This window comes from Cervus canadensis, chromosome 1 (genome assembly GCF_019320065.1).
Source record: "Cervus canadensis isolate Bull #8, Minnesota chromosome 1, ASM1932006v1, whole genome shotgun sequence".
Classification (NCBI taxonomy): Eukaryota; Metazoa; Chordata; class Mammalia; order Artiodactyla; family Cervidae; genus Cervus; species Cervus canadensis.
The window spans coordinates 64,844,402-64,870,755 of NC_057386.1; the positions used below are offsets into that span (position 1 = coordinate 64,844,402).

General features: G+C 48.2%; 1 long non-coding RNA gene and 1 other non-coding gene across 2 annotated transcripts in view; one reads left to right on the top strand and one right to left on the bottom strand.

Moving 5' to 3' along the window:
* The first annotated feature begins 682 nt into the window (after window positions 1-682).
* Window positions 683-26,354, top strand: part of LOC122453293 — a 38,002-nt gene continuing 12,330 nt past the window's right edge. The window contains exon 1 of the long non-coding RNA XR_006273007.1: window positions 683-978. This is a non-coding gene — a long non-coding RNA (uncharacterized LOC122453293). The remainder of the gene's footprint in view (window positions 979-26,354) is intronic.
* On the bottom strand, window positions 19,470-19,580 carry LOC122425199. Its single transcript, XR_006264753.1, has one exon. It is a non-coding gene; the product is annotated as a U6 spliceosomal RNA (small nuclear RNA).

Here is a 26,354-nt window from a genome sequence, read left to right on the forward strand (position 1 = left end):
TCACCAAAGAAGCTATATGGATGGCAAATAAACACATGAAAAATATACAGCATCATTGGTCATTATAAATATGCAAATTAAAACCACAATGAGCTACTACTACATATTTATGAAAATGGCTGAAAGAAGAGAAAACGCAGTGATAATAAATACTGGTGTGTGTGTGTGTGTATGTGTGTGTGTGTAAGCCTAGAACTCTGTATAGGGGTGGTAGGAATGAAATGGTTGAATCATTTTGGAAAACAGTTTGGTGGTTTCTTATAAAGGTAAACATCCACTTACTAAAGGGTTCAGGAATCTCACTCTTGGGTATCAATCAGAGAAGAATGAAAATTCATGGTCACAGAAAAACCAGCATTTGCGTGTTTACAGCAACTTTATTCATAATCACCAAAAAACTGGAATTAACCCAAATGTCTGTCAACATTCATTTCATGGATAAGTAAGCTGTGGCACATCCACGCACTGGAATATTTCTCAGCAAGACAAAGAAGTAAGCTACGGACGTGTGCAGCTCGTGTATATCTGAAGTGAGTCATGCCAAGTGAGAGAAGTCAGACTCCAAAGGCTACAAACTGCATGATCCCAACTCTATGACGCTCTGGAAAAGGCAAAACCGTAGAGACTCACCACACTGGTGGTTGTCAGGGCCTGGGGCAGAGCCATCAGCGTGGATTACAAAGGAGCCTGAGGGAACTTTTGGGGGTGATGGAAAAGTTTTATATCTTGATTGTGGTGATAGTAAATGTAGATCTGAAAGAAATCTAAATGGTTAACCACACTTGTTCCCCAAGTGATCTGGCATCTACTGCTGATGAAGGCTGTGTGCTGTTTTCTGTCGGAAAATGTTTGGGACCCACAGGGCCCAGGGTCAGAGAACCTCTCCGCCTGAGCAGACACTGGACAGGCTTGTCGGGGATGCGCGGGCAGGCTCCGGGCCCAGCCCTGCTCCTCTCAGCAACCAGCGTCCAGGGAGAGGTGAGTTTCCCCCACACCGGCTCCTGGGGTCCCCAGATCTAGGGAATTCACAGCTGCCTCCTGATGTGCTCGTGACCTCTGGCCTGCCAGTGTGGGCACCGCACCCCACCAGTCTCCAAACCGAAGTGAAGTTCAAGCTAGCTCCTCGTCACTCCTGGAGGCAAACCCTCAGGGCAAGGGAAAGGGTCCCGAAGACCCCAGTGGGGTGTTTCCATCAGTGTAAACTGTTTTGCAGCCTGTACTTTCAAGGGCCAGGCCAGGAGTTAAGACCATGTTGTTAACAGTCACTTTATCCTCCCCGCCCACTCTGCAGAGCCTGGCAGGAAGGCAGGAGGGGCAGCGGGCAACAGATGCACACGGGCGGCTGGGCGGAGGCCCAGCAGATGGGAAGAGGCATTGTGAAGGCCAGTCTGCCCTCAACGCTGAAGGGCCCTGTTTTCATGGGGTCAAGCATAACCTTGCTTGCTCTGTGAAGCCCCTCCCCCTTGGCCTTTATCAACCTCTCCTCACGCCCCGATTCCATTTGATCACTATGTAACCAGCTAGAACTGAAAGCGTGATCTGCAATCTGAAGGGCTGTACTTTGAGAAATTGTGCGTTTGCCCTGCTGAGGTTCTAGGAAGGTAGTGATGGGGCATAGGAGGAGAGAGAAGAGGGTGGAGCAGACAGAATCAGGGCTTCTGTCGCCATAATGGCTAATCTTTCCAACTGCCCTTAAGTCAGGCTAAAGCAGTGTGGCCCTTCCCCGCCACCCTGCAAAAGGTGCCACAACATCTTGATAAGACAGAGGGGGAAGGGGTCCTTTAAGAGCAGACCTTGCAGAAATAAGGTGTGTGTTTTCAAGCTCCTCTGGTCCTCCAATTTCCCCGTCAGATGGCAGAGGAAAGTTTTTCCGAGTTTTCTACAGCAGAAACCCTTTGGCAAGGCAGAGATCACCTGGCCGCCCGCCAAGCTGAGTGGAGAAGCCGCATGGCAGAGATGAGGCGGTGAGCGTTTGTGCATCTCTGGTACCTGGAACAAAATATGCTGAGCTGCAAAGTGTGGCTTTCAGAAGTCACCAATGCCATGTGACACTGCATGTCAGCTGTTCACATCTTTATTACTGAGCTGTGGGACCCACTGAGGCGGTTACTGTGTGGGAGACAGATTTGGGTCCCGTGGGTTACTGCACACCCCAAGCAATGATGCTCACCAAGGGGTGTCAGGCCAACTGCAAGACCCCGAAGGCGTAGAAACTCTGCGCCTGTCAGTTCCTTTGGGGGTGCATGTGTGTGTAGGCGTGCGCATCCCTCTTCCAGGCCCCAGGGTGTAACAGCTGAGAGGGATCCGGCTCCCGGCTACAGGAACTTGCTCTCTGCATGGTTTTCTCGTCTCCCTCTGCTTCCGCCAGGCCTCCCTCCCGGCCCATCTGCCAGAGCCTTCCTCCCCCTCTCACGCTCCTCTTTGAGGTGGTAACTAACCAACACAGCTATGCCCTTGTGGCTCCCTCTCCAGCCTCTCTCAGATTAATGGAACAGAAACATGTGCTTGCATCTGATGCCAGTAATCATATCCTGAGTGACCACAGAGAGGGAGCTTAAGCAGAGCTCCTGGCCTGGCCCCGGCGGATATGGTTACAGGAAGAAAGCATTTCTTGACAGCAGCGGCCCTGGCTCCCTCTCACCTGCCCCCTCCTCCTTCCCAGGCTTGTTAAGTCCCTTGAATATTTTCCATGAGATTAATTAAGGTCTAGTCAGCAATGGTCCCAGTCACTTCAGAACTGGGTTTTGATCTACTTTTTTGATTTGCAGACAAGGAGATGGATGTGAGCAGAACATACTTCTATATTCCTGCCTTTGATGTCAACTCTGGGCTCATCTACTTAGGACATTTTCAAACAGTGAAAAGTAAATAAGTATACGGTTATCTAGCCCAATGACTTAACTCAGCAAATATCAACCATGAGCAAATTACTCTTCTGGAAGGAGAAAATCTTTGTCCAAAGGGCACTAGTGTGATCAGTGAGGCACATACTCAAACTGATGTGACATGAGGTTGTGTGTGCTGAGAGAATCACAGGAAACGCAGGGAGCATAGGGAAGGGAAGGGAAGCACTCCTGGCTGGGGAAACCCAGAAAGGCTTCCAGGAAGAAGTGGCATTTGAGCTGAGCCTTGAAGGAAGGTAGGATTTTTGATGAACACAGAGATCAGGAAAGGCTTTATATGAGAAATGTTCAGCTTAAGCAGAAGCCCAGAGATAAGAGGACACAGGGTATTCAGAGATGAGCGAGAATTTGAGTTAAATTGCAAAAGTTTGTCACAGAGGAGAAGTGGTAGATGAGAAGTGGGTCTGGAAAGACTGAATTTTGAAGCATGATAGTGTCAGGCTTAAGAGTTGGGAGTTGGGAGGAGTTGGGAGTTTCTGCCAATAGCAATGGGAGCAATTGAAGGTCTTAGAACAGAGGAGTGACAGGATTGTGTCTTCTTGATAGGACTTTTTAAATAGTACCCTCGTAGAAGCGTACTATGGAGATTGTGAGATGGGGTGGCAGAGGAGAGGGTAGAGATGGCTCAGTGAGGAGGTTTGGAAAAGAGTAGAAAATAAGCACTTGATGGGACTGGAAAGAGACATTGCAAAGAGAGACTCTGGCAACTGGTTGGATTTAGGAGGTGAGGCCAGTGGGTGAACTAGAGATGATGCTGAGATCGGAGAGTGGTTACCGGAGGGCTGGCGGTGCCATGCAGAGAAGGGCGTAAGAAGGGAGGATCAGCTCCAGAGCAGCGGATGACCGATCCAGCCTGGGATATTCAGACACCCAGGAAAGGCACCTGGGACGAGACGTCCTTAGAGCATGGCATCAGGGCAGGCATTGATGCAAGAGCTGTGATGTGAGGACCATCAGCAGGGAGGTGCCAGGTGAGGCTCAGCGAGGGGGTGTAGTGAGGGACGGCAGGGAGTGGGCAGCCAAGCTCAGAAGCTCGGGGCTCTGGGGAAATGGCCATGTGAGGAAGGTAGGGAAGGGACCGCCCTGGTGGTCCAGTGGCTAAGACTGCACTCCCAAAACAGGAGCCTGGGCTCCATCCTTGGTCAGTGAACTAGACCTCACATGCCACAACTGAAAATGGTCTCTCACGCTGCAACTAACACCCCATGCGGCCAAATTAAAAAAAAAAAAAAAAAAAAAGGATAGGAAATCCTGAGGGTTTCCTGTCCCAGAAGCCAAGAGATTTCCTGACAAATGCTGAACTGGTCAAGGATGAGGACTGGGCCTGGGCTGCTGAGGAGGTGGTCCCCGGGTCCTTCCTGAGGCTGCAGCGGGTGGAGAGAGAGGTGGGGTGGAAGGCCGATCAGAAGCTGGTGAAGGTGAGTGGGTGGTGAGGAAGTGTAGGCATGAGGTATTTCCTGGAGAGCTTTTAAAAATAGGACAGGGGCCCCTTGTTTGGTGCTGGAGAAGGCCTCCTGTCTGGGACCCAGGAGATGGATGCCAGAGGCCAAGAGGAACCCCAAACTGAGATCTCTTGTGGGTGTTTGTGATATGGTTTTCCTCTAAAGCCAGAAGCTGTGGCGCGTTCGATCGCTGGAGGCAGGGAGGAGCTGGCTCTTTGGACATCAGGAGGCCTCCCTCAATTGCACCCAGTGTGTGTTACCCCAAAGGGGTAAAGCACCTGCTTGGTGGCTTCTAGACTGTTCCCGAGCCTGGTTTTAGGGACCAACCTGGGGTGACCAGGAAGCTCTGTTCTTCATAGACTCTGATAGAGGTGCATGGAAAGTAAACAAAGGGATGTGTCAGCTTCCACCAGCCCTTTTATATTCCCCAGGAGGAAAAATTCTGTCCTTTTGAAGACAGATGAGGTTCATTGATCTTTACTCAGGAGAAGCTGTCAGAAAAAGCCCAAGTGTGGGACCTTGCCCGAGGCTGCCTGATTATCCTGGTTTGGGGAGAGCAGAAACGTCACTGCCAGCCATGGGAATGTCTCCCTGGACCGGCCCAGCCACCCCCACCCCCAGAATGCTCTCCCTGACCCCCCATGACAGCCGAGCCCCCAGGACACTGCCAGATCGGCTTGTGTGAGGTTTAAAATCATATACCCTGACTTTGACTAGCTCCTGGCAGGAGAAACGTCCAGAGTCTGGATTTGGGGCCTGTGGATAAGACACTTGTTACCAAGGGAGGTTAGCGCATCTCCATCACCATTTTGGGAAGGAGGTCTCTTCCACTGTTACATGTTGTAGCTATTTATAGAGTCCTGCAGCCAGTATCTCTTTCAGTCTGCAGGAATTCTCCACGTGTGTTATCTTAGAGGGTCTCAATGCACTGCTGCCCACCACGAAAGACACAGCTGAAAGGGGAGGGCAAGCAACAGTAGGACGTTGACTCCGGCTCGGTCCAGCACCGGGGTTCCTGAATCTGGCAGGAGAGGCAGAAAGAAACAAGTGCAGTTTATCATTTATTGGCACTTCCTGAAAGTCTAGAGGTGACAGCATCAAATATCCAGAGCAGGGATACCTCACTGCAGTGTCCTAACCACTTCTTCCCCTAGTGACCCCAGCTCCGGTTCTGGTTCTTTGCTTTCCGTGTATTTCCCAGGCCTTTCTATCTCCCAGTGATGTGTTCCCAGTCTTTGACCCAACAAACAAAGTTTCTGTGGCTTGCAACCCAGAACCCCGACCCAGTGAGGTACAGTTAAGAGATAATCAGGACCCAGGAAATGAGCTCCACTGAACCCAAGAGGCCAGCACTGAATAAAAGTCAGGATCTCAGAATGTCAACCTTTTAGTGGGCGAGACAGTGAAGAAACAAATGCTTACACATAAACACACATGTGTATATACATCAGATGGTGAGAGGAGAAAAACAAAGTACTGCAAAAGAGAGAAAGTTGAAAGGGCTCTGTTTCAGGCAGGGAGGAGAAGGAAGCCTGGTTGGAGGAGGCAGGGCTGACCAGAGACCTGAGTGCAAGCGCGCTGCTGAGGCAGATACCGGGGGGAAAGCCTTACAGTCAAGGGAACCCCAAGTACAAAGGGCCTGAGGCCAAAAGAAAAAGCGTCATCTCTCTCTCCCTCCCCCTGCAGAGCTTCCCGAGAGCAGGGATTCAGTCTGTTTTGTTCATTGCTGTACCCACTGTTTCCAGAACACGTTTGGGCTCGTGAGTATAGTTGAATGGAGAATGAGCGGGCATCCGACTGGCAGCGAGTCAGGGTCTGGCTAGTCACCGCAGCCCTTCCGGTGAGCCTCCCACGGACGGGGCAGAGCGGAAAAGACAGTTGGGGGCAGCTCTAGGACAAGGGCAACCTGGCGGGGACAGGATGGCTTACCTTAGTCATCTCCGGGTGTCAGGAGGATGAAATTACTTACTGTCTGTAAATTTCTTAGCACCGCGGGCAGAGTGTGCTCTAAAAGTTGGCTATTGTTAATACTGCTCCTCTTCCCAATCAATAATAAACCAAAAACCTATGTGTCTATGCCCTCTTGGACTCGGTCTATTGTTTCTTCGTATTGAATTTATAAATTGCTGATCAAATATTCATGTTGTTTATCTGCCAAGGAGCAGTTACAGGCAGCCTCATTTACGATACTATTGTTATTGTTGTTTAGCCACTAAGCCATGTCTGACTCTTTAGCGACCCCGTGGGCTGTAGCCTGCCAGGCTCCTCTGCGGGATTTACCAGGTAAGGGTACTGGAGTAGGCTGGAGTGGGTAGCCACTTCCTCCTCCAGGGGATCTTCCTAATTCAGGGATCAAACCTGTGTATCCTGCGTCTCCTGCATTGGCAGGCGGATTCTCTACCACTGAGCCTCCAGGGAAGCCAACAGTACTGTTACCCTGTTGTTTATCTGGCGGGAGCCTCCTCTCGACTCCCTTTTCCTTGATGCATGATTGAGGGGGTAGTCTCTGCCCCCCAGGCACTTGTTGATTCCACCACGGAGCTTCCTCAGTGAGGGACCTGTCCCATCTCCATGCCCCAACCCGTTAAAGTTAGGGACTCAGATGGGGGCAATGATCACAGGCATGGAGCCTTGTGGGTTCATGGATCCAGCTCTGGGGTCCCCCTGCCCCTCCTCCTCTCTCCCCCTTGTCCTAACTGTCTTGGCTTCTCATTTGCACCCGGCCCCTGCCCTGATCTTCTCTCGGCCTGTGGCACTACTCCCCAAGGAGAAAACTCCACCCGGCACCTTGTATGACAGTTCACCTTGTTTACCACACATTCTGCCAGCGGGAAATGAGGTCAAATGAAACGGAACTCCCAATCAATGTCCAGCACCTCCTTTCCCTCTGTCAGACACCCCACTGACCCTCAAGTGAACTGACTCTGCAGCCTTCTCCTGTCTTGACAACCAGTCGGCTTTCCCGGCCCAGGAGGTGTGACCTTTCACAAACATGATCCCTGGGACGGGCTCAGGGGAGCACCTTCCTCCTAGTGTCCCCTTCAACCCAAGAGCTAGAGTCAGGTCTCCATGCAGAAGTGGTGCATTTAGATATCACATCCTAGATTAACTGGCAGGTTCTCCCCCGATGAGGACTCTGTATGCATTGCATGTGGGCATTTAAATTGGTGTAATAGCCTTTGGGAGGGCTATTTGGCAATATATATAAAAAGCCTTAAACATATAGATTCCTCTGACTCAGTAATTCCACCCCTGGGAGTTTATCCTGAGAAAATACTCAGAGATGCAGCCAAAAATGTATGTATAAGAATGTTTACTGTAGTGCTAGTTATAATAGTAAAAAAAAAAAAAAAAATTCGGAAAGAATCCACAGGGACTGTGATAAATAATTTATGATATTTTCCTACAGAGGAATACTAGGCATTCTGATTTTGAAAGTGTACTTAAAGCATATATGATGATTCGGATTGTGGCTTCTCTCCTTTTTTTTCCTGATTCTCTCCTTTTGCCCTCCGGATCACTCTGCACCCTCCAGGCGGCCTGCCCTTGACCTCCCTCTGGGTTTGTGCAGTGTGGACACAGCAGGAGGAGAGTGAAGGCAGGGCTCTGACTCCCGGGCTGCTTCCACTGCGCCAGGCGGCTCCTCCCACCCCTCCCACCCCGTCTGCTCCAGGCCCCTGACCACCCCTCCTGCAGGCTTACCCGGAGGGCCTCTTCTTGGTGCTCCGTCTAGATCAGCATGCCTCCGAGTTCCTTCACTAGTCTTCGGGAGGTCAGAGCGAAACCTGTTTCCGGGAGGACCCGCACTGGACAGTGCAGAAAAGGAGATGCTGACAACAGGAGGTTAAGGAGCTGGGTCAGGCCCGAAAGCAGCACGATCCCAACTCTGTGCACAAATAAATATGTTCAGAAAAGGAAACCGTATCTGCACTTAGCAGGGAAGAGAGGACTGGAAGGAAATACATCAATGATTAACTGTCTTCACCTCTGGTGGTGTGATTGTAGGTGATTTTTCTGGTCTCACATATACATTTCTGTATTTTGTACCTTCTTGAAAATAGTCATGTATTGCCATTAAAGTGGGAAAAATGTTGAGTTAACCTACATTTAAAAACAAAACTGAGATTTCCCTGGTGGTTCAGTGTCTAAGACTCTGTGCTCCCAGTGCAGAAGGCTGAGGTTCGATCCCTGGTCAGGGAAGTAGATCCCACAAAGTTTAAGATTCTGCACACTCCAACTAAGACCCAGTACAGCCAAAGAAATTTTAAAAATATATGTATTTTTGAAAAGACTGAGATTTTAAAATATAAAAATAAAACAAAATTGAAATAAAGTAGAAGAATTAACTAGCTGCCGGTCAGTTACCTACCAGTATACAGAAGGCAATAGATTTTAACTAAATGTATGATAATGTGATTTAGATTTAAAAGAAATGTAAACATCTCAGGGTGAATTGAAACTAGGCCTTGACGGTTTCCATCCCAACCGGTCTGACGCTGAGATTCTTGTCCGACACTGAGCTGTGGTCCTGGTTAACATAGCTCCTTGCTGGGGCTGGGCTCTCCCACACACCCTGTTCTGGCTCTGCCCTCGGCCTAGCCTCCTGGGGTGCTGCCGGGGGTCTGGGGGAGGCCCCAAGGATCAAGCTGAAGATGAGGTCACAACAACTTAATACTTTGGCACATCCCAAAATGTTTCCTTAAATATTGTTCCACAGTCATTGAGAAGGGAGAAATTCCGATTTTCTATCAGCAAAGCTCATACGCCTCCATGTTCTAAGTAAGGGATTTATTTAACACCAGACATAGCATTACGTTTTGGCTTATTTGAAATGGTCTTCCTTTCCCAGTTTCTCCAGCACTCCTAACTAAAAAGAGTTTAGCTGTTTGTCCACTTGGGTGGCTCAGTGGTAAAGAATCTGCCTGGCAATGCAGGAGATGTGGGTTTATCCCTGGATTGGGAAGATTCCCTGGAGAAGAAAGTGGTAACCCACTCTAGTATTCTTGCCTGGAAATCACAGGGACAGAGGAGCCTGGTGGGCTACATTCCATGGGGTCACAAAAGAGTTGAACTTGACTTAGCAACTAAGCAACAACAATAACTTATCCACTTAGGATAGAAGTAACACATACAGAGATATGGTTATAATAACTCATTCAACATTTTTAAAAGTTGATTTTTTTTTTTTTTTTTTAAAGAGTGGTGGTAGAATGGGAATTTCATATGGGCAAAACTTTTTAGTAATGCTTTGTATTGTTCAGATTTCTTTCCTAGTTTCTTTTTTTTTTTTTTTTTTCTTTCCTAGTTTCTAAATCAGATGGTTTCTTTAGAAACATGCTATGGGGGTTACATTTTAAAGGACGTAAAATTAATTGCTTGTACATGGTAAAGCTCCCTCTTGCAGGACTTACTTTTAGAGTTTCAGCTAATGGAGCCTTGGCCTTGAGGAAGCATTCAGCTGACCAGTCTCAGATTAAGAGGTGCAGACTCAAATAGCACCAGGCAACTTGCTTGAGCTAGTTACAAAAATAAGAGATAGTTAACCCTGGTGATTCAGACAGTAAAGAACCTGTCTGCAATTCAGGAGACCTGGGTTCAATCCCTGAGTCAGAAAGATCCCCTAGAGAAAGCAATGGCAACCCACTCCAGTATTCCTGCCTAAAAAATTCCATGGATAGAGGAGGCTGGCGGGCTACAGTCCACGGGGTCGCAAAGAGTCGGCCACTGATGAGCGACTCACAACCCTTATATAGTGACTGCTACATGCCAGGCTGGATTCTAAATGCTTCACGTGTGTCCTCAAAACCGACACCCTTGCAATCCTTATTTTATAGATCAGGAACACAGACAAACTGCTTAGGGTCTCGCACATGTAGCAGTAGAATCTGGATTCAAACTCAGACAGGTTGGCTCCAGATTTTAGGTTCTAAAGCTATCAAACCTCTCTGTGCCCTTCAGGAATGTATTTTTACAATTTTTATTGACATATAGTTGATTTTTAATGTTGTGTTAGTTTCAGATGTACAGTGAAGTGATTCAGTTATATATATATATATGTACATTTACACATACACACATATTTATAGGGCTTCCTAGGTGGTGTTAGTGGTAAAGAACCTACTTGCCAATGCAGGAAATGTAAGAACCGCAGGTTCGATCCCTGGGTTGGGAAGATTCCCCTGGAGGAGGGCATGGCAGCCCATTTCAGTATTTTTGCCTGGAGAATCCCATGGACAGAGGAGCCTGATGGGCTATAGTCCCTAGGGTCACAAAGACTAGGACAGGACTGAAGCAACCTCGTACACACACACACATAAATATACATAGGAACGTATTTTCCGTCTCCCTCAGGATGAGGTGTACTTTGACTGAAGTTTGCACTTTGACAATTATATCAAGTCATGCGTGGAAACCGAAGCTAACTGGCTCAGTGTTTCTGATTGATTCCCGTGATCTTTTAACGCCTTTTGTGGATTGGTAACTGGAACAACTGCCCAGCTCTTCTGTCCCAAATCCTGCTTCACTGGGCATCCAAGTGTCTCTGATTATGCTCATTGGAGGAATCATCAGACATAGTCTTTCAGGCTCAGAGCCTAGAAGAGCTGCATCCTACAGTCCCACGAGCTTTTGGTCCCTGAAAACACTCTGCCTCTTGATTGGCTGCCAGAGGAAATAGTGTCTGAATCTTTCAGCATCCTGTGCAAGGTACAGTGGCCTCTCGATCAGGAAGAGGTTACTCTAGCAACCAAGGGCCTGCATCCTCCCTCCCAGCTCCAGAGGTGAAGGTATGCACTAATTACCTTCATCTGCAAAAACCACGTCTCTCTGAGCAGGGTGCCCTCAGCAGGACTTTTTAAAAACCTGCCGCAGGTTAAAAAGCAGATTTGCTTTTAATTTATTAAAAGACTTGGCATTTTTTTCCCCCACTGAGCATTTTAAAATGCAATTAGATGAAATGGAATAATAATCAGGCAAAAGTATTGAGGAGTTTTCACGTGAGTGGCCGTTTTTCTCACGCTCCTTCCTCTTTCTGGGCATTCCTGCTGGGACAACGTGTCTGTCGTTGGAAGCCCCTTACCCATCCCCACATTCCTGCAGATCCAGGCTCTTGGGAATCAACTGCTGGATCTTCACACAACCCTTGCCAGACGTCAGGGACTCATCACCCTACACTGTGCAATGGTGTGTCTCCTGGTTTAGTGTATTTTTTCAAATTTCCCTTAAGATTAGGCTGAGCATGTGCATTTTTGATCTGTTTAAAGCTTTTTATTTTCCTACAACTTTAAAGGTCACTTCCCATTTACAGTTATTACAAAATACTGGCTATATTTCCCATGTCATACTATAGAATATATCACTGAGTCTATCTTACACCCAGCGTTTGTACCTCCATTCCTGCACCCCTATATTGCCCCTCCCACCACCATAGTAGCCACTGGTTAGTTCTTTCTATCTGTGAGTCTCCTTCTTTTTTGTAACATTCACTGGTTTGTTGTATGTTTTAGATTCCACATCAAAGTGATATTATACAGTATTTATCTTTCTCTGTCTGACTAATTTCACTCAGCATAATGGCCTCCAATTCCATCCATGTTGCTACAAATGGCAAAAGTTTGTTCTTTGCTTATGACTGAGTGATATCCCCTTGTGCATATGTACCACATCTTTATCCACTCATCTGTCGACAGGTAGTTTCCATGTCTTGACAACTTTAAATAAGAATACGTGCATTTTTAAATAAGTTCCTTACTTAGAGAACTGTATGCCCAGCAGAGTTTGAGAACTACTGTCAACGCTGGGAGCAGGCCCACACCCACCTCTCCCGTCATCATGTCCCTTGGACTGACGCAGTGTTGGGGAACATGGTGGACGTTGCCCAAATGAGTGAATGAATGAAGTTTCATGAGACATGTTACAGGATTTTATGAAAACAAAAAGCAAAAACCGTCCCCCCTCACTCACCAATGACAGTGGTCAAGGGAATGGGAAGTAGGGGGAAGTCAGGAGCCTCACACACTATGTATTGTTAGCAGGGTCAAGCACATAGAGGACACAGGGGTTGTGGTGTAATTACACGCACGCGTGAAGAGGAACCTTATGCTCATTAAATACTACTGGGTCCTTGAAGTGTGAAAGTGTTAGGCGCTCAGTCGTGTCCGACTTTGTGACCCACGGACTGTAGCCTGCCAGATTCCTCTGTTCTAGAATTCTCCAGGCAAGAATACTGGAGTGTGTTGCCACGCCCTTCTCCAGGGGATCTTCCTGATCCAGGGATTGAACCCGGGTCTCCTGCATTGCAGGCAGATTTTTTACCATCTGAGCCATCTGGGAAACCCAGTTGGTCTCTTACCACTGATGTAACCAGAACAGCAGTCTGAGCTAGAAAGATCAGGATCCCTTCGGTTTTGACATCTTTACTATAAGTGCCAAAGAGGTGAAGAGATGTGGATCCTCTGGGCTGTGTCACAGCCTCCCTGCCCTGGCCCCAGGCTGCATCAGTTCAGTTCAGCTCAGTTCAGTCGCTCAGTCGTGTCTGACTCTTTGCGACTCCATGAATCGCAGCATGCCAGGCCTCCCTGTCCATCACAAACTCCTGGAGTTTACTCAAACTCATGCCCATCGAGTCGGTGATGCCATCCAGCCATCTCATCCTCTATCGTCCCCTTCTCCTCCTGCCCCCAATCCCTCCCAGCATCAGGGTCTTTTCCAATGAGTCAACTCTTCTCATGAGGTGGCCAAAGTATAGCAGTTTCAGCTTCAGCATCAGTCCTTCCAATGAACACCCAGGACTGATCTCCTTTAGGATGGACTGGTTGGATCTCCTTGCAGTCCAAGGGACTCTCAAGGATCTTCTCCAACACCACAGTTCAAAAGCATCAATTTTTCGGTGCTCAGCTTTCTTCACAGTCCAACTCTCACATCCATACATGACTACATGACTACCTCCCCAGGGAGGTCACACACTTAAAAATACCACGTAATTATCCAAACTCGTGAGCCTGGGGTCTGTGGCTCAGAAGGTGAGCTTGGGACCCCACAGAGTCAGTGGATGGGTTTTTTTAATGCCCAAAACTCCTTCCTTCTGGTCTTATTTTCTTTTTTCTCTCCTGACCCTCTGCTCAGCCCCAGGCTGGAGCCCCATCTCATCAAAGCATGAGGGCTGTCCTCACTAGGCTTGCTGGTGAATCCTCAAATGGTGTAGCCTTGACCTCATCCCCCTTCTCCCAAAAGGAGGCAGAGAACATCCCTCTGTTGGGGAGCACCCAGGAGACACACCAGCTTGCTTCCTGCTGACCCTTCCTCTCACCTCCTTCACCCTGATGCCCTGATGTCCCGAAGGACCGACCACCTTCCCCCACTAGGGAGGCAGGGAGAACAGACACAGAGACTGAACCAGGGGGACTGTGGTAGGGCTGCTGGGAAAGATTTTTATCCCAAATATTTGAGATGTACTTACAATAAAGAAAGATTATTCTTCACCGGCCTGAGATTCATGTTTAACTGAGTATCTTGTATGTTTGGGCTTCCAGGTGGCTCACAGTAAAGAAACTGCCTGCCAATGCAGGAGATGCAAGAGACGGGGGTTCAATCCCTAGGTGGGGAAAATCCCCTGGAGAAGGAAATGGCAACCCACTCCAGTATTCTTGCCTGGAGAATCCCATGGACAGAGGTGCCTGGTGGGCTACAGGGCAAGGGATTGCAAAGTGTCAGACATGACTGAGTGACTGAGCGCGCACACACTTGTTATATTTATTCTCTAAATCAGATAACCCTTCCAGGAAGGCCATGGCCACCTTAGGAAGCAGCTTCCTTACTTTATGCCACCATCTAGAATCCCACTGTAGCCAGAGAGGCTGCTCCTGTGAACTGGGGCTGGAAGGCTTTTTTCAAAAGAGGAAACCCCCTTTTGGAAAATAACTTTATTTGTTAAGCTATTCTTAACCCCACCCTGTTGAGGTCATATGACGAAGCAAGGGCTTCCTTGGTGGCTTAGACAGTAGAGAATCTGCCTGCAATGCAGGAGACCTAGGTTCGATCCCTGGGTTGGGAAGATCCCCTGGAGAAGGGAATGGCAAACTCCAGTATTCTTGCCTGGAGAATCCCATGGACAGAGGAGCCTGACGGGTTGCAACAAACCCGTGATGGAAGGAAGGACTTGGCCTCCTCCTCTCCATTCATTTGTGGCTGACTCTTCCATGATGAGAGGGGACTGCTCTTTCTGCCCTCAGTGGGCTGGGGTTTTCCTGCCGGTATCAGTTTGCTAGGGCTGCCCTAGCAAGCACTGCAAACTGGGTGGCTTAATAGAAATGTCTTGTGTCCCAGTTGTGGAGGCTGGAAGTCTGAGAGCAAGACCTTGGCAGAGTTGGTTCCTTCTCTGTCCTGTGATGGAGAATCTTCTAGGCCACTGCCTAGCTTCTGGTGTTTGCTGGAATCTTAGCGTTGCTTATCTGTGGAAGCCTCACTCCCATCTCTGCATTCATCCCCATCTCCCTGTGTGTGTCTCTATGTCCAATGTCCCCTTTTCAGACGGACACAAGTCATGTTGGATTAGGGTCTATGCTAAGGACCTCACTTTAACTTGATTGCCTGTGTAAAGGCCTGATATCCAAATAAGGTGCATTCTGATGTCTGGAGTGTTAGGATTCCAACATATCTGTCTTAAGGAGGGGGGACCCAAATTGGCTCAGAGCACAGAGCCTGCCAGTCATGTGTATTTGCATTTGCCAGGAAGGCAGCTCCTAATCGGAGTCAGTGGTCTGGTTCCTCTGCTGACTATGGATGGATAATGATTTAAGGCCTTGGGGTAATGGAAGATAAACCGCTTGTCACTGCCTACTCGGTGTTCCGGGAGATTGCATTCTGTGGGAGGCAGCCCCAGCCTGCCCCTGCAAAGTTTCTCCCATTATGTGAAGGGCAGGAGATGATAGCCAACATTAATATTCAGCCCTTCGGCCTCCATCAGCTCAGCCCTCTGCACTCCCCTCTAACCCTCCAGAGGGAACAGCAGAGCTCTTCTCCCCCAAGAGATTTCGGCAAGTATCTGCCCGCAGTAGGGGACTGGTGATGCTCTGCTTAGAGTGGGCACAGGAAGGGAGTGTGGAAGGGAGAAAGGGGGTCTTCCCTAGAGATCGTCCCCCTCCCTCTTCTAATTCAAGATCAGAATCTGCTTGCTTCCCTTCCTCCATGCAGATGTTGGGAGAACAAAATAAATTTCCTTGTCAGCTTGGGCTCTAAATTCTCATGTATTTATTAGGAAATGATAGTTTTCTCTAAGCAGCCATCTCTCCTGCTTGCTTAGGTACTGTCCATCACTAACGAATTGAAGGCAGAAAAAGACCCACTTGGAGGCCAGGGTGGTTTTGTTGTTGATAGCTCCCAGTGTCTGTATCACCAGGGAGAATGTTTTTTTGAAGCCAGTCCAGGAAATTTTGTTCTAAGAACAGCCTGCTAATCTGAGCTTCTTCAGGACTAGTGGCTGTGATGGAGCTGGCATGATGGCCAAAGAGAGTGGCCCCAGTGTGGCGGGAAGTCTTTTCTCGGTCTGCCGGAGTTGCCCTGTCAGGGCATCACAGACCTGGTGACTCTAACCTCAGAGGTTTGGTTTATGATCCAGGAGTTGGCAAGGCTGGGTTCTCCTGAGGCCTCTCTCCTTGGCTCAGGGGTGGCTGCCTTCTTACTATGCCCTCTCGTGGTCTGCCTTCTTGTTTGTGACTATGTCCAAATCTCCGCTGTCAACTGGGGAAAAAAAAAATAAACTCAACCTAAAACTTGAGAATAATGGTCTATTTGGTGGACTAGCTGAGGACCTAACTCTGGTAACCAGCCTCTCAGATAGCTCTAAGGGACACCCCTGAAGAGGTAAGGGAAGAGCCAAGATACATAGGAGTTAGGGCAACAAACATCAGGTAGTCGGAACATCTAAAGATCACCGTTAATTACAGAAAAACGGAGAACTTAAGTTAATGAATTTAGCAATTGTCTATGTACAACAGGGCTTCCTTGGCGGCTCAGACAGTAAAGAACCAGACTTCAATGCAGGAAACCAGAGTTCGATCCTTGGCGCAGGAAGATCCCCTGGACAAAGGAATGGCTATCCACTCTGGTATTCCTGCCTGGAGTATTCCATGGACAGAGAAGCCTGACAGGTTACAGTCCATTGAGTGGCAAAGAGTCAGACACAGCTGAGTGACTAACTCATTCTTCACTTCACTATGTATGGGAAGATGCAAGAATCTGGGCTCATTGAAATCGTTCTTTGATAGTCACCTCATCGGTCCAGTCTCACTTTTCTGGATCCCGTACTCCCTTGAGTGTACCGGCCTGTGGCTGCCGTGGCTGACGGCTTGATGACTGCACCATACTTTGCCTATTAATAGGGCAAGTGACAGTCTTCATCCACACCATCTCTTATAAACACACCAGTAACACTGGATTAGGGGCCACCCATATGGCCTCATTTAACCTTCACTACCTCTGAAAAGACCTTGTCCCCAGATAGTCACATTCTGAGATACTGGGGATTAGGATTTCGATATATGGACTCAGGAGGACTTGGTTCAGCCAGTAACAGTGTCCTGTCAGATTCAGGGAAAACTTGGGTTCGACTCTGCCCCTGGGTAAGGGAGTGGGAAGTGTATCCGTTGGATTTTCTGTTGTCAGCCGCAGAAGCCTCGCAGACTCACTTGAGCAACGTGGGAACTGAATAAGAGGCTGTGGAGAGAGCACCGATGTAGATGAAAAATGTTCATGTGAGTAAACAAAGGACTCTGTGGCCTTCAGGCCATCAGCTGCTGTAGCCGCCCCATGCTGCCCCCAACAAACAATGCACGCTGGGAAGGTTCAGAATGGAAAAGAACAAGATATTGGCCCTAGATAGCTGGTGATGGACAGGGAAGCCTGGCGTGCTGCAGTCCACGGGGTCAGAGACTTGGACACAACGGAGTGGCTGAACTGAACTAGATAGTTAAGGTGCATATCAAAGGGATGATTTCAGTGAGACCAGATTCTTGCCTTTTCTGTATGTAGAAATGCACTGAGTTCATTACCTTGAGAACTCTGGCTTTCTATACTTAACCGTGATCTGTTTGATGTTCTGACCACCTGGTTTTTGTTGCAAAAACTCCTCTAAACCCTGGCTCCTCCCTTACGCCTTTGGAGCAGTCCCTCAGCGCTGCCTGAGAGGCTGGCTCCTGGGCTTGAGGCCCATCAAGTCCACCAAATAAAACATAATTCTCAACTTTCGCAGGCACGCTAAGTCGCTTCAGTCATGTCTGACTCTGTGACGCTACGGACTGTAGCCCACCAGGCTCCTCTGTCCATGGGATTCTCCAGGCAAGAATACTGGAGTGGGTTACCATTTCCTTCTCCAGGGGATCCTTCTGACCCAGGAATCAGACTCATGTCTCCTGTGTCTCCTGCATGGCAGGCAGGTTCTTTCCACACTGAGCCACTGGAAAACTCCTCTGTCTGCATTAAACATTTACTGAAGGGGCCCCCGGCCACTGCATTCTTGAGTTCTTCCCCTTCCTTTGTCGTTAGATGCTGGCACTCCCACTCCTGGCTCTTCATTGCCTGTGACGCCTCACTGCCCTTGCACAGCTCCCCGGCATCTCCCCCCGTGGAGGTGCCGGCCTCGTGTGTTCAGGAAGGTCATCAGACTTACACGGCTATAAAAAAGCGGGTGACGGCTCTCTGGTAAGGCTCAATTTATTAAGTCTCCTTTGTGATTTGGGTTGGTAGTAAATATTATATTCATTATAAACAATCATTCAACCCACCATGCTTTCTTTGGTCCTCAGCTACCTTGTCTACAAAACAGGAGAGTTGAACTCAATGAGTATTATAGGTTTCTTTCAGCTCCAGCTCTGTTGGATTCTATGAAAATTAAACTCCTTGGGGTAGGTAGTCTGTGGGGCTTGACTGTGAGGCATCCCCCAAGAAGTTGGAAATGGGAAATGTAATTTCCCTCTGAGAGAAGGATTACAAAGCCAACCGGCACAGATCAAAGGAGATACATTCAACGTCTCCTTAAATGAACAGGATGGATTTGAGGTCAGAGCAGTCTGGACTGGTAGCAGGAGCATCCCCAGGGAGAGAGCATGGCCTGTCGGGGCAAGACAGAGCACCATGGACGTGCAGAAAAAGGAGGCTGAGACCGTGAGCACATCAGGGTTGAGTTCCAATATGGCCAAGACAAGGCTGGGGTATAGGGGCTGGGTACCCACACTTTAGAAGGCTCTGTGGAGGTGATGGGGAGGGGCTTCAGGTCATCATGACTGGACCCATCAACAGAGATGATAGTTCATATTGTTAAAGCCCATATTGTACAGGCACCAACCAACCACAAACGGCTTCACCTACAGCTGGAACAGGGACCTAGGGTCCTCATCACGCCCAACACTCATCCTCTAGTGCCCGGGGTATCCATGGAGTCCCTGGTGAGGGAAGGGCTGTGAGCATGAGCTTGCAAGAGGCTCAGGGCAAAAGCTATTTACTGATCAGCTCAGAATTAGTTTAATAACTTTCATGTTCATATCACTCAGCTCACTCTTTGCTTCCGATTCACCGAGCAATCCCTTGCTTTGACTGTGGTTTCCCATATACTTCTACCTAAAGGGAAAGAATGCATGTGACTGGTGACATGATTGTAAGATGAATGTATTTTTCAAGGTAAACAAATAGGTTTCCTGATTTTTTTAATTTATCTATTTTTAATTGGAGGATAATTGCTCTACAACATGGTGTTGGTTTCTGCCATACACCAACGTGAAGCAGCCACAGGTGCACATATGTCCCCTCCCTCTTCAACCACCTTCCTCCCTCCCACCCCACCCCGCCCTCCTAGTTGTCACAGAACCCTGGATTTGAGCGTCCTTTGTCACACAGTCAGCTTCCACTGGTTATCTGCCTTACATATGGTAATACTTATGCTTCCAGGATACTCTCTCAGTGCGTCTTGCCCTCGCCTCCCCCCTGCGTCCACAAGTCTGTTCCCCACGTCTGCATCTCCATTGCTGCTCTGCCATGGGTCCATTGGTAGCATCCTTCTAGATTCCATATATATGTGTTAGTGTACAGTATTTGTTTTTCTCTTTCTGACTTACTTTACTGTGTTTAGTAGGCTAAAAATATGGACCGCTTCATGAATTTGCATGTCATCCTTGCACAGGGGCCACGTTGATCTATCTTCTCCATATTGTTCCAATGTTACCATATGCGCTGCCGAAGTGAGCACAGGCTTCCTGTTCTGTCAGTCTCGTGGGAGCCTGATCCAACGGACCATGTGAATTCACCTCTACCAGGGAAATCCACTCTTGGCTTGCTGACAAAGTCAACTGCCTCAATTAAACAAACAAACAAACAACCCAATTTAAAAATGGGAAGAGGACCTGAATAGACATTATTCCAAAGAAAACATGTGCATGGCCAACAGGCATATGAAAAGGCATATCATTGATCATCAGGGACATGCAAATCAAAACCACAATGAGCTTTCACCTCACACCTGTCAGAATGGTTATCATCAAAAAGAAAATGACAAATGTTGGTTTGAGGATGTAGAAAAACGAAAACCCTAGGACACTGTTGGTGGGAATGTAAATTGGTGCAGCCAATGTGGAAAACAGTATGGAGGTTTTAAAAGCAACAAAAATAGAGCAAGCAGCATCATCTAGCAATTCCACTGCTGGGTGGAATATCCAGGGGATCCTCTTGACCAAAGGAAGCAAAGTGTTCATTTGAAAAGAACACATGCACCCCAATGTTCATAGCAGTATTATGTACAATAGCCAAGATATGGCAGCAACCTAAGTGTATGTCAACTGATCAATTGATAAAGAAGATGTGGTGTAGAAAATGGAATATAATCCAGCTACAAAAAAAATGAAGTTTTTCCATTTGCAGCAAAATGGATAGACATGCAGGGCATTATGCTAAAGTGAAATAACTCAGACAGAGAAAGACAAATATTGTACATTATTATTTCCATGTGAAATCTAACAAATGAAAAAATGAATGAATGTAACAGAAACAGACTCACAGATGTAGAGAACAAACTAGCGTTTACCAGTGTGCAGAGAGAAGTAGAGAGGAGCAATACAAGTCAGACAACTAAGAAGTACAGAATATTATGTATAAAATAAGCTACCAGGATGTATTGTACAACATGAGGAATATAGCTGAAATTTCATAACTTTAAATGGCGTAGAATCCATAAAAATATTGGATCACTATGTTGTACACTTAAAGTTAGTATAATATTATAAATCAGCTATACTTCACTTTTGACAAAAAGCCCACACTTGCCTCGTGGAAATACTTCTTGGAAGTAGCTGGCCAGCCCCTCTTTCTTTTTTCTAAAGGTTTATTGAAGGATAGCTGATTTACAATGTTGTGTTAATTTCTGCTGTACAGAAAAGTGATTCAGTTATACATATGCATATTCTTTTTCATATTCTTTACCATTATGGTTTATCACAAGTTATTTAGTATAGTCCCCTGTGCTGTATGGAAGGACTTTGCTGTTTATCCACCAACTCCTCTTTCCAACAGATTCAGTGAACCTTTCCTATTTTCCTATAGAATCTCCGGCTGAATTTCTACAGCATGTAAAATTTAACTGGAGACTGGTCAGTAGGATGTAGTGGTTTTCTCTGTGTGTGTGTGATTTTTGTTCAGTCCCTCAGTCCTTCCTACCTCTTTGCAACCCCACTGACTGCAGCATGCCAGGCTTCTCTGTCCTTCACCATCTCCCAGAGTTTGCGCAAACTCATGTCCATTGAGTCAATGACACCATCCAACCATCTCATCCTCTGTGATGTTAGTAATACTAAGTTTATTTTCAAATAAAATCTCACAAAGTCCAAGCTCCAGGTAAACATATCCATATACCAGCTTCTCTGTGTGGGTATGAAATGAACACCTCAAACATAAAAGGTCCAAATGGAATTCTTAATACTCTGCCCTTGTCTAAGAAGAAGGCAATGGCACCCCACTCCAGTACTCTTGCTTGGAAAATCCCATGGGTGGAGGAGTCTGGTAGGCTGCAGCCCATGGGGTCGCTAAAAGTCAGACACGACAGAGTGACTTCACTTTCAATTTTCACTTTCATGCATTGGAGAAGGAAATGGCAACCCACTCCAGTGTCCTTGCCTGGAGAATCCCAGGGACTGGGGAGCCTGGTGGGCTGCCGTCTATGGGGTCACACAGAGTCGGACACGACTGAAGTGACTTAGCAGCAGCAGCAGCCCTTGTCTATACCGGCTCCTCCTCTCCTGTTCAGGCCCTCTCTTCTCAAACGCCTGTTTCCACCAACAAAATATGTCTAGAGACCCATCACTTCCAAGCCAGGACCCCCACCCCTGAAAGCTTGCTTACCGCCGGCATCCTCTCTTACCTGGATCACTGCCCTGTCATGGTCTTCCTGCTCCCACTCCTGTGTCTGTACGTTCATTCTCTCTGCAGTGAAGTAACATGTGTGAAAATGTGGCTGGATCATGATTTCCCCTGTTCACAGTGCTCTAGTGTTTCCTGCCGGATTTTGAGTAAAATCCAGACCCCTTACTGGGGTCTACCATCCGGTTTCCTGGCACCTCGCTCACTGAGCCCTTCTCCCCCTCACTCTCTTGGCTCCAGACACACTGGACTTATTGTTACTCCTCAAATGTGCCAAGCTTGTTCTCTGCTTTGCATTCCCTGTGGGCCCCGCGGTTACAGCCATGGGTGCCCTTGACTTGGGATGGCTCACTTCCTCACAGCAATTGAGTCATTGCCCAAATGACCCCTCAGGGAGGCTTCCCTCACCCTTGCCTCACTCCTGCTCTCTGGAACTTTGGGGCCCCTCCTGTAGTGGATGCTGGGGTGTGCCGCCAGCTCCCCAGTCAGGACTGGGAGGCACTCACTGATTTGGTCCCTAGTCAGCTGCCAACAGCTCTCACACTGAGCACTTTCCAGGCTCTGACTTCTGCCCAAAGAAGCAGCTTCACCCATGTTTTATGCCCACTCCCTGGAGAAGCCTATATTCAGTGGCTGGTCCTATGGGGTCACAAACGCCCAGTCCTCTGGTCTCAGCTGAGCCTACTCCACTTACTGTCCCATGCTCTGGAGCTAGCCCTGCAGGACGGGGTGAGACTTCTCCAAGTGCATCAACTCTTCCCCCTGCCCATCCTGCACCCCTCACATGCGTCATACCTGCTTCCCCCAGAACGCCTGCAAACCTCTGTCTCAGAGTCGACTTCCTATAGAGCCTGACCTGTGGGCCACCACCTAAAACTATGTGTTTGTTAACTCACTTGTTTCTTTTCTATTTCCCCAGCTAAGACTTGGGTCTTCCCTGGGGGCTCAGATGGTAAAGAATGCCTGCAAAGCAGGAGACCTGGATTTGATCCCTGGGTCAGGAAGATCCCCTGGAGAAGGGAATGGCAACCCACTCCAGTATTCTTGCCTGGAGAATTCCATAGTGGGGATATTGTTGGTTTCACTTCTGTATTCTACCAGGATATTTTGCAACATGCCTGAGTGTTCAATAATTATTTACTGAATGAGTGAATGACCATGACCCCAGTATATATCACAGATACAAGTGAAACTGCCTTTTTGAAGTTGGGCAGGTGGGGGGAGGATGGAAAGGTCTACTCCGCCCCCCAGGCCCACCACCCCATCACTTGAGAAGGATCGTAGACATCTCACCATTCCTTAGGGCTGAGATGACTTGGGAACCAGAAAAATCAGATTCACAGCCTGGCTCCCCTACTAAGAAGCCCTTCACTATGTCCCCTCAAGTCAAGCCTTGGCCTGGCAGGCCCTTTAGCTCATGCAGCTGGGATGACAAGGCCACACTCTGCTCTGGGAAAAGAAGCCAGGAGGATGGGAAAGAAAAGAGAAGTGGTCCATCTCCCTGATGCCTGATGCTAGGGATGTGGAGAAGACCCTGGGGACAGAGAAACCCCTGTGAGATCTGGGGCTAGAGGGCTCTCCTGAGACTCTGAAATCCCAACTCAGGGGTTCCCTTTTTGCAACAGTGTCTGGGAGGGATCCTAGTTGGCCCTTCCCTGGAGTTAGTACCTTATTCCTGTAGAAGGCCCAGGAAGCCATGGACCCTGGGGACACAGGACTTGGGTGGCAACTTATTTTCTCCTAGGCCATTAGAGTCTCTTTCCCTCTGTCCAGTGTTGGAATTCTGTGGAATGTTCAATGTGCCATCACCACATAGGTGGAAAGACCGTGTCTAGGACAAAGAAGGTGATGGAGATGGTTTCATCCACACCTTCCATTTCCATTTGTCCTCTCCTGGTCCATTTCCCAATTACTCCCAGATGTGACTGATTTTCACCTCTCTAATTATTTAGTTTTTGACAGAGACAGAGGAACCAGCTTTAATTTCCCGACTCCTTGCCTGGGCAGAAACATGCTGAGTTTGAATTGAATATCTCTGGGAAAGCTCCTCCCTGAACCCAGGAGGAGATGTGGCTGGGTGTGCTGGCTGAATCCTGCTGGGCGAGGCCCCCTGAGCCCCAGAGAAGGTGAACCAGGCCCTGCTTCCACTCCCAGGGCGGCCTCGGCCAGAACTGTCTGTGAGAGCGGCTGCAGCTTGGATTCCACTTCCTTCGCATCAGCTGGAACAAATTCCGCTGCCCAGCCCCTAGGAAGAGGTCCCAGGATTATCCAGCAATTTTTCCTCCCCTGAAGTTCTTTCACAGAGGAAGAAGGAAAAGTTACCTACAGTCAACCCAGCAAAAGTCCAGCAGTCTCTGAGACAATCTGGACTTGTCCCATGGGCCAGGGAGCTCACCACATAGTCCGAGGAGGCCAGACCTGGGTCCGTCCGGAGGCTGCTGTTGGCCTGGAGGCAGGAATGTCCATGAAGAATGCAGAGCAACAGGGGCTGAGCCTGGCAGAGTACATCCATGCCTGGGAGCCAGACTGAAAGGACAAATCCCTTCTCAGGCACCATGAGGGACAGACATCCAGCCCGGGAAATCTACCCTTTCCCCCCAAGGGAACTTGGGGCCACACACCTTCAGCCTCAGCACCAGCAGAGCCGGACACCAGTGCTGGCAACGGATGAACAAACATCCTCTTAGGAAAGCAGATAATGCCTTTTGTCTGCATGGCTATATCATTTTACATCCCAGTCCCTTTTCTAAAGAATAAAACCATTGCCAGTGCAGCGTCCTCATCAGAATGCAGTCCTCAGGCTCCACTGTTGACTCCGACACCTACTTAGTTCGGTGACTTACAAATCTTGAACAGATCCATTCACTTTTTAAAAAAAATTAAAAATAATGCTTTAAAATCTGAAAAAGAAAGTGAAAGTCACTCAGTTGTGTCCAACTCTGCAACCCGATGAACTATAGACCACCAGGCTCTTCTATCCAAGGAATTCTCCAGGCAAGAATACTGGAGTGGGTAGCCAGGGGATCTTCTCCAGGGGATCTTCCCAACCCAGGGATGGAACCCAGGTATCCCACATTGTAGGCGGATTCTTTACCAGCTGAGCTACCAGAGAAGCCCCAAAATACTGGAGTGGGTAGCCTATCCCTTCTCCAACGGATCTTCCCAACCCAAAAATCGAACCAGGGCCTCCTGCATTGCAGGCAGATTCTTTACCAACTGAACTACCAGGGAAGCCCTGTTTTAAAAATCTAGGCTTTAGAATTCACATTTGTTAGTAATAATATAGCATGACAAATACTACCATTATCCTCAGATGCTCATGATGGGTCAGGCACTGTTCTAGCAGCTAGAAAAATAGTGGTGGGCACAGAAACAAATATGCCCTCTTCAAGGAACTTATAGCTTATGATCTTCAGATGGGCAATATTGTCTCCATTCTACAGCCAAGGTCATTCAATTTCATGAACTTAAGTTATGACGTGGAAAGTACTTGCCATGATTGTCTGTAGTTAAGTCACTTCCTGTTAGCTCAGTCACCCCAGGGGCCCATGGTTTATGATGCTGGAGCAGGACTCAGGAAGCCATGTTTATTTTGCCTTTGGCAACTGCCGCTGGTAGATTCTACCAATAGGGGGCACTAGAGGGAGCTGGCTGAGAAGGCAATGGCACCCCACTCCAGTACTCTCGCCTGGAAAATCCCATGGACAGAGGAGCCTGGTGGGCTGCAGTCCATCGGGTCGCTGAGTCGGCACGACTGAGCGACTTCACTTTCAATTTTCACCTTCATGCATTGGAGTAGGAAATGGCAACCCACTCCAGTGTTCTTGCCTGGAGAATCCCAGGGACACGGGGGCCTGGTGGGCTGCCGTCTATGGGGTCGCACAGAGTCGGACACGACTGAAGCGACTTAGCAGCAGCAGCAGCAGCAGAGGGAGCTGGGAGCTGGGAGGTGGAGCAGAGAAGGGACTTACTTGCACCCTCCTGAGTGCCTTCTGAGGATTTCCTTGCTTCTTCTGCTTAGTGGTTGCTATTTGCAGCAGCGGTTAAATCCAGTTTGTGGTTTTTCCAACCACTGCAGAAGCAGACGCAATGCATTCCTTCCCCAGTGCTTGCCAAGCAGCTCCCCCTTCTCCCAGATCTGAACCTCAGCTCCACAGGGCCTCTTCTCCAAACTTCTAGAGGCTCCTAACTCTGACTCTTGGTTCCCTAGGCCGGGGCAGGGAGGGGGCAGTGCAGCCACTTTCTAAAGTTGCTACCTTCGTGATATATTTTGTTGTTTAGTTGCTAAGTAGTGTCTGACTCTTTGGGACCGCATGGACTGTAGCCCTCCAGGCTCCTCTGTCCATGGGATTTCTCAGGCAAGAATATTGGAGTGGGTTGTCATCTCCTTCCCCAGGGGATCTTCCTAACCCAGCGATTGAACCCCATCTCCTGCATTGGCAGGCAGATTCTTTTTTTTTTTTTTTAATTTTTTAATTTTTTTTATTTATTTATTTTTTTATTATTATTATTATTTTTTTCCAGTGGGTTTTGTTATACATTGATATGAATCAGCCATGGATTTACATGTATTCCCAATCCCGATCCCCCCTCCCACCTCCCTCTCCACCCGATT